The following is an 8,861-nucleotide window of genomic DNA, read 5'->3' as shown; positions in this document are numbered from 1 at the left end:
AAATTATGTCTCTTCAGATCATCCAACCATTATGTAAGTTCTCTGATCTTCACATTTTTCTCTTTCTTTGTCTCATTTAGCAAGGCTGTGCTGTTCACACATTAGATGCAGCATTCCCACAAAGGGTTCACTGCTGGTACACCACACCTTTAATATTGTCATTTCCAAAATCATTAAGAAAATGAATGAGTTACCCTGAAGCACCGAAGCATGGTTGCAGTTGGTATCAAACTATGTAATACTACACTAGAGCTACATGAAATATTCATAATGAGAACATTTTGTGAACACAAATATTTGTTTTTGTTTTCAGACAGTTTTCAACAAATGGATGGAAATTTTGAGATATTTCTTTGAAAATGTTGTTCAAAGTTTGCTATTTGACAGTGAAAATTGTTATGAAAACTTTTCCCATTATTTCTTCATGTTTTGTGTTGGATGGTTTTGTTGTGATTGGCCACATAAATCATATGATATTATTTCTGGTTGTCTCATTGGCTGGGACTCCAGGGATGGCAACTTATTATCAGTTTGAGAAGTGTTTATAACCCTAGGGTGTGTGAGCATCTGAGGGATGCCTCCTCCAGGCTGAGGGAAACCACATTAAGAATTGGTCCAGGAATATAGAGCAAGAAAAGCCCCATGGGGAATTTTGTAGACCTGGAAGTAGGATAGAGGCACAGCAATTACATGTGGAAGGCCATATGACTTCAACAGAATCTGCAAGATTGGCACATACTTCTGGAAATCCATGGGTGTTGGAAACAGAATGCACTGTGTGTCTGGAAGGTAAACATCACCCTAGCAAAATGTTTTGAGGGTAACTTTGATGGACAAGTCAACTATAATTTCTCCCCATCACATCCTTTCAGACTTCTGTTCAGGGGTGAGAGAGAACTGATCCTTAATTAGTGTGCCAGCAGGAATTTTGTAGGTGAAACTTTTGCAATTCACACATCTGTCTTCTTCAGGAAGGTTATTAGACTAGAGCAAAGTTCCATTTGTCTCCTTTCCCAGGCTTCTGACAAACTATTCTTTGTTCCCAGTGGGAGCACAGGAATTGTAATGTAGGCAGAAAATTGACCCTACATGAGGGAGTCTGTAATGAAGTGAGGAGCACATCTCCAAATAATATTAAAACAACAAGACAAATTTGCAACATTTAATCAGGCATGTGTTCTGCCTCATCTGTAATTGTTGAAAAAGACACATTTCTTTATGGGCTATTAAAATGAAAAATTGTAGCTTAATACTGAAATAATTTACCCCTGCTGTTGACATTACTGTATCCTTTCTGAAAACAAAACATAACAATATTTTTTTTAAATTGGAGTCCACTTAAGCTTTGTGGGTAAGAACCAATTTCTTTTATCTAGCACAGCCTAATCTTATGATCCATGCATGAGAAATGTGGCCACTTTACTCAGCTAGTTCTGCTTATGTGTACATTCCTCTTACAAATAACTCAGTAAATACTGAAACATGATTACTATATAAAATGTGCTTCTGTGATGCATCTATCCTTTTCTCAGCTTTCTATAGCTAACTGAACCTTGTCATTTGAATCTCTGAGATGTACAGCAATTAACAATTACAAACACAATATGACTACTGCAAGAACCGAATTTTTCAGCTTTAGCCAGCTAAATTTGTCTAATGATGTCCGCTTTCCTCTTGCAGTTGTCATCAACAAGTTTTTGTTTGTTTAAAACATTTCTGTAAATTACTACATTGAGTGTCTGTCTTTGTTCTGTTCTAAGATAGTCAGCTATTTAAGAGGTGGTAGGTTTAGCCTGTCTTGGAACACTGCTCCAGTAATCAGCCATTCACTTACACCAAATGCATGAAGACTGTATCCATTCCCCAGCTTTTGTTCAAAGGGTACTGTGCAAAATAATAATATACCAAGATTCCAATTAAGATCTATTAGGCCCGTAAAAGGGATGAGCAGCCTAAAAACACAGTATCTCCAATATCAACTCAATTCAAGATCTGATGTTTCCAAATAGTAATCAGAAAATATACAGATTGGAACAACAAATCAGCTAATAGGTAGGGATTAGATGGAGATTTCTAAGGTTCTCAAGAGCATTACAGTAAATCAGCAGCTGAATTTCTTCTTTGTCAAGTGATCCACCCATTCTGAATTCACAGCCATCATTTTAAAAATTATTGTGGGAGTAGGGAGAAAGTTACCCTTTATTCTCTTCCTCAGCTTGTGATTCCAGAGCTGCACTGTCTTCTATGGCCCTGCCCATGCTCACAGTTTAACCCTATTATTTTTGTTATAGATTATTCCAATAATAGGCTTCACAGACAAATAGTATATGAATGTGCGGATGGAGAAGATATAAAATATACAACATCAATCACCTGTGTGCAGATGGTCCTGAAGATGGTCCCCTAGCTACACCCTACACCTCCAGTCCCATGAAGGTTATGGTGCCTTCAGTGCGCCAAAGCCACCAGCTTCTCCATTTTATCTGAGTTGTTTGGAGTAGTTGAGTGACCTACCAAAATGTCTAGTTGAGACTGCAGCTTGGATGAGGAATCTCTGACTGAGGTTTGGTCAGAAGTGGTCAGAAAAATGGAGGGGGAACTCATAACCATATAGGGATAGGGAGAAATTACCCACCCCCTCCAAACTATTTAAAGACCAGATTCCTGATTATGGTGTTATCTTGCAAGCTGATGAGAACTCTCACCATAATCCAGCAAAGAATTTCATCATGTGTGTAGTTCCATGGAAGTCAATGAGACTGCCCACTTGCTTCAAGTTTAACACAAATGTTAATGATTTATTAGATTAGGGATACAATGCTCAGCACCTTGCAGGATCCAAACCTACTTTACTTGGTCTGACTTAAAGCTTTAGAATTATAGTACACTTCCATTTATCCAAATGGCATGGAGGATATCCAAAGTTTGTGGATAATTTAACTGGATATTCAGATAAATAGAGATGCCTGAGGAGAATGGTTCCCTGCTGGCAAGGTGGTCCTCTCGGGGAGCTCCAGACCCTGACTCCTCCTCTGCCACCTCCTGCTCTGTCCTGCAACTCCCTATTGTTGGACTACAATAGCTTGGTGCTGTCTTCCCTCAGGGCTGGGCAGTGGGTATCAACCCTCATCCTGTTCATTTGAATCCCGGACCTTTTCATCGGCTTCAGTCAGTTCTCGGACTCCTTCCTTCTGGACAAGATGGAATTTTGGTGCCAGGAAGCAGACAGGCAGGGCAACTGGACAGGACAGTTAACCCAGGGCCTCCCAATAGCAGGATTCTGGGGCCTCTGGTGCTGCCCACCCCAGTGAGGTACAATGCCAGCAAATGCCACCACTATGAGTGGCACTGCCAGATTGCAGCTGGCCTTGTCCAAAGCATAGTTTTCCTTCTTAAGGACATATCTGAGGTATACAAAAACAAAGCCATTGATTAGCACTAACACATGCTAAGAAGCTAATTGAGAAATTATTAGCAGATGATTAACTAACATAGAGCTACCTGGGAGAGACACTCTTGATTCAGATAAGTAAGATTTTCAGATAAAGAGAATTTGGATACCTGGAGTTATACTGTATTCACTTTTGTGAATTGATCTCAAATTTAGTTCTATCTTTAATTAGACCTACTATGCCTAGATATTATAGCTCATGCAATCCTCTGTGCTCCTCAGAAGAATGAGAATTATCACACATCACCTATACACATCATAGTTTTGGGCATGTATGGAATGTCAGAGATAAGCAGATGGATAATGCTACTTAGAACTTTAGTCACAACAAACATCATCATACTTTCTTCCATTCATGCCCTTATGTATGGCATTCACTCCTATAAACATATGTTAACTCACCTCATTGCCTTCATTCAAATGCCTCCTTAAAACTCCCTTTGGCTACCATGTCTATAGAAAACTCTGCTGTGCTTAGGCAGCTGATGTGCTTTGACCAAGGCTTATCATGCTGTTCATAATCATCATAATGTTACCTTGTGCTTCCTCTAGCTATTTGTATGTCTGATCTTATATTAAGACTATAAGCTGTTTGGGGCAGAGACCATCTTTTGATTATGTATTTGTACAGCGCCTAACACACTAGGACCTGATTTCTACTAGAGGCCTCTAAGCACTACAATACAAATAAGAAAAGTAATAGGCCCAATAAAGTGACAAAAGATGGAGTCCATCATTTACTCTAAATTATGTTAAGTAAAGTTCATGATGGCTGACTATAAATTGTATTTTTTATCTACAGTATAATATACCTGCATCAGAAAGGAAGATATTTATTATTTAGTGGAAGTACCTTTTACAAAATATTGAAAACTCTGTGGCATGGAAAATAAATTCAAAAATAATTACAGTATCCCAATGAAAACTGTCAAAAAATTCTTACATAAGGAAATCCCAGCAAAGTTTAAATCTTTGAAAGTTGGAGTATATGGTAAACTAAATTTAATTAGAACTAACAGGATTTTTCTCATAGACAGACACAGCCATTACAATCCAGCTCTTGTGATCTCACTCTGACACTAAAATTAAAATAGTGGCATTAGACAGATGTCGACTACTCTACACTGACAAGCCTGTTTGCAGTGACTAATTAGGACTATTTTGAGAGATGTGCATGAGATGATCTTTTTCTTGCCTTGGGTGCATTACACTGAAATAAATTGAAACAACAAAAAAATAAGATAGCATCGTAAACATGCTTGGCCCAGATGGCTACCTCTATTCAGCTGTAGAAACACAGGAGACATTCTTGGGGACATTTGGAAGCCTGTTGTAAATAACAGTCATGAGGCAGATGCTATTCCTTAGAAGTGTTATATCTCACGTCCACTTGCATGTGTGCATGCGTGTGTATAGCACTTCTTTGAAATAAAGGTGATAGCTGAGCTTCTATGATCCCTTTTATATGTATGCAGTAATGATGATAGATGCATGCATTTTCCATTGAAGTGGCAACTGTAGTCTGATAAGATGTTCATTTATTTCCTACAGCAAGCTATCAAGATACGTAATGATTGTATATCAAATTGTAAATCCAGCACCATCCAATCTAAATTCTAATTATTTTTTGCACTGCTAGAAGGTGTATCCCACATCCACTTCAGTGAGCTCCCTTTTTGAGTAAGTCTCTTCTATCTTAGGACCAAATCAAGAACCCAGCAAAAGTCCAAAACTTCAATGTAGATAACATCTAGATAACATATTGCCAGCTTGCAATCAATCAGAACAGTCTTTCTCTCTAGGAAAATTCTTTACTCTCCTGAAGCATCCTGGCATTCTAAGCTGTGAGGATAATCACGTTTGTTCTTTGATTCTATTTAAATATTGACCATCCTATATTTATCTCCCAGCTGTTTTGTTGTCCATCAGATCATTTTAAGGCTTTTATGACTTTTTTCCTATATAATAAGGCAACTGGCACACACAGAACGCTAGGCCATTCACTCCCCTAGGGTTTGCCAAACAGCATTGTTCCTGCCAAGTGTAACACTGAGGGTATGTCTACACTACGGGATTAATCCGAATTTAGATAATTCGAATTTGGGAAACAGGTTGTATAAATTCGATTGTGCGTGGCCACACTAAGCACATTAATTCGGTTTTTAACCACATTAATTCGGTGGTGTGCGGCCACACTACCCCATTAATTTTAACCACATTAATTCAGTGGTGGCGGCCACACTAACCCTAATTCGAATTAACAAAATCGATTTTGGCGCTACTCCGCTCGTCGAGGTGGAGTACAGAAATCGATTTAAAGCGCCCTTTAATTCGAACTAAATGGCTCTGTTGTGTGGACGGGTGAAGGGTTAATTCGAATTAACGCTGCTAAATCCGAATTAATCCCGTAGTGTAGACCAGGCCTGAGTGATCATTGTCGCTGACTACCTGCATGAATATCTGGGACTCTGTTGCTCTTAATACATCACTACAGATAGGCTGTATAATCAACCTATACCTATCTGGATTTAAGGTTTGGCTGATTTGTGCTGAGTATCACTACATTTTGTTTCCCCTCCTACCCTTACTGTCTTACAGATTTAGTCTGCAAGCTTTTTCGGGCAAGGAATGCTACATACTCTATACTGTATAGCTCCTAGCTCAATGACATCCCAATCTCAGTTGGGGCCTTTAGGTATTACCATAATATTACTACAAATTTTTATTTTGCCGATGATCCAAATCATGTATAAAAATGGAGCTGGTGATCACCAGGATATAGGTTTAAGCCACCCTACGATCACTAGAAGAATGCCCTTTAGTAAAAAAATTGGGATTTGCACTTGGCTGATTCATAAACATGTTGCATCCCAAATTATCTCATATATTAGTGTTCCTAGTTTGACTTATTCTAAAAGGTTACTTTGGCAAGCAGTGAGTAACCAAAAGGAAAATATTTGGGACACAAATGAGATATGAGCTTTCTTGCATGATTTCAGCTACACATGAGATGCAAACAAAAAAGCAAACAAAAGGACTGGATCCTGCCAACTACCGCTTTCATAAGTAGTCCCACCGAAGTTAGGGAAGTAAGGCAGTATTACTAGTGTAAATAAAGATGGCAGGGTCAGGTCCAATATGTGCATTTTTTTTCAAATTATGAAGTAATGTTTTGGAGGAGCAAATAAAAATATCATGGAAGAGCTGTGTGTGATGCTGTCCATCTCTCACGCCCTCATTTTGAGAATAATTGGAAAGAATAGATTGTTTGTTTTTAATAAATTACTGTATAGCTTTTTAGGCACCTGAAAGGACCTGGTCTAGGGTTCCAAGGTAGCTGTAACAAAATTTTATATTTTAGAAATAATTTTCCATCACAGCTTGTGAAAATAATATACTGTATTGTATTCAGATAATCCTCTGATCTTGCACTCTTTGCATATTGCATTGAAAAGCAACCTTGGAATGCAAGGGATAAATTCACCTGTGGCATAAGCAGATGAAATTCATTTGACTTCAATATAATGCAAAGTGATGGGTTATGTTAGTGGTGATCATGGCCTAAAACATGTGCACTTACCTGATTCAAATACATTTTAGTGACCAGCTACAAGCTTGACACTACAAAAAGGGTGTATGTGCTATTTTTATAAACCAATGTTGTTCCTAATGGGGAAAGCCCTGTCTTGGGTGTAATATGCAGCTGCATCACTGAGAGGGAAAATGGGAAGGATTCTGCCTCAGGTTGCTTCCCAGGGCTCTCAGGCATACAGCATACATGCATGTTTCTCCCACATGCCACTTCACAGACCAAATAGAGAGAGGGATAAAACCATCACGCTCTCTTTTGGAACTGCAATTCTGACAGGTCCCGGAGAAAGCTCCATGAACACTCCCTGCTTCCTTGCCCCTTTGTAATTTCCTATCAAAATCTGCCTGTAATTTGTAAATGTTAGACAGTTTTATAATGTGCATTTGTAATGGCCACCATCATGACTGACGTGCAGGTGACCTCCAGAGAGAAGAAGATGAACTGCAACAGCTTGAGCTAAACAGCCAAGAGTTGGGCTGTTCAGCTGGGTCTGCAACAAACTCTTATCCTTTGTGGATCAGGCACAGAGATAACACACGCTCACCAGTGGGTTACCCAAGGGGTATTTCATGAAGTCTGTCTCTTGAGGAGTTAATTTAGGCTGAGATCAAGGACAGTTTGAATTTGTATCAATTTAATTACAGCTTTAGGGATTGCAGGGTAACTATAAAATTACAAATTCCCATAGTCATTGATTAGCCCTTAACAGGATGACAGAAGTTCAATTACTGGAATGTGGAATGATAATTGCTTTAGCAAGCAAGCTGCAACTTTCTCAGTGTGGAAAACTCAACATTAAAGAAAAGGTCTCCAGAGCACATGCCATTTGATCTTTTTAAATGGCTACAAATGAATTATTTTAAATATATTTCCAAAAGATTGGATTGCAAATGTTTTGATTTAATCTTAAACCCACTGAAAAAGCAGCTTTTTATTTTAGATGTAAAAAGAGTATTTGATCTGGATCACAGCAATGATATAGGTTAAATTACTTCTGGTTATATTATTAATGATCTTGGTGGTTTTGCTGATGAATTTAAAAATTAATTTGCAAACAAGAATATTGTATTGTGGTCTTCAAATAGAAGAAATGTAAATCCCATTCATCCCCCTGTGTTTACTTGCAGTGAAAACACCTAGATTTCGATTTAACTCAACTCACCACTTTCTAAATGACATCACATAAAATACTAGCACTTGATGCAAAATCTACCTAACTCATTGCTTCTTTCTGTTCAAATACCCTCTTACTCTCAAGCCTTCTGAAAGTCAAATTTGCCCAGATGTCACCTGTTTTCTTATAGCTAGGGTGCCATCTAGCTCACATTGAAGTTGCTTTGGATGTATTGGATAAATGAGGAAATGAACTCCTCCTAGTAGCTGGGGGAGGGGAGGTATTAATTTGTATGTATTTAAATAAGATCAAGTTTCAGGATGCCCTAGTTTACTTTCTGCTCATTAATAAAGTTAGCTCAATAGTTGCTCCCTGTATGTGCACCTTGCACTGCAGCTTCTCACCCAGAAAAGGAAAAGATTCAGGAGAAGTCATGGGAGCTCTGCCATTATGACCTCATGGGGACAGGCCCTTACTCAACATGTTGCATTAGGGGGGCAATGATTGTGTCTTGCAGAATGGCTTATGAAAAATGATCACATGATGGGGTCATTGCTCCTCCATTCTGTCGCCTCTGCAACTACAAATATCTTTGTCTCCAAAGCAAACTCCAAACCGTAGCACTCCCTATATTTACAAGCACTGTGGTAATTGGACATCCTCTCCCTTTCCCCAAGGATCAATTGAGAAAAACATCAAAAAGT

This window comes from Terrapene carolina, unplaced genomic scaffold (genome assembly GCF_002925995.2).
Source record: "Terrapene carolina triunguis isolate 2854851 unplaced genomic scaffold, T_m_triunguis-2.0 Scaffold210, whole genome shotgun sequence".
Lineage (NCBI taxonomy): Eukaryota > Metazoa > Chordata > Testudines > Emydidae > Terrapene > Terrapene triunguis.
The sequence above is the reverse complement of the archived record's forward strand: the minus strand, read 5'-3'. Positions refer to the sequence as shown.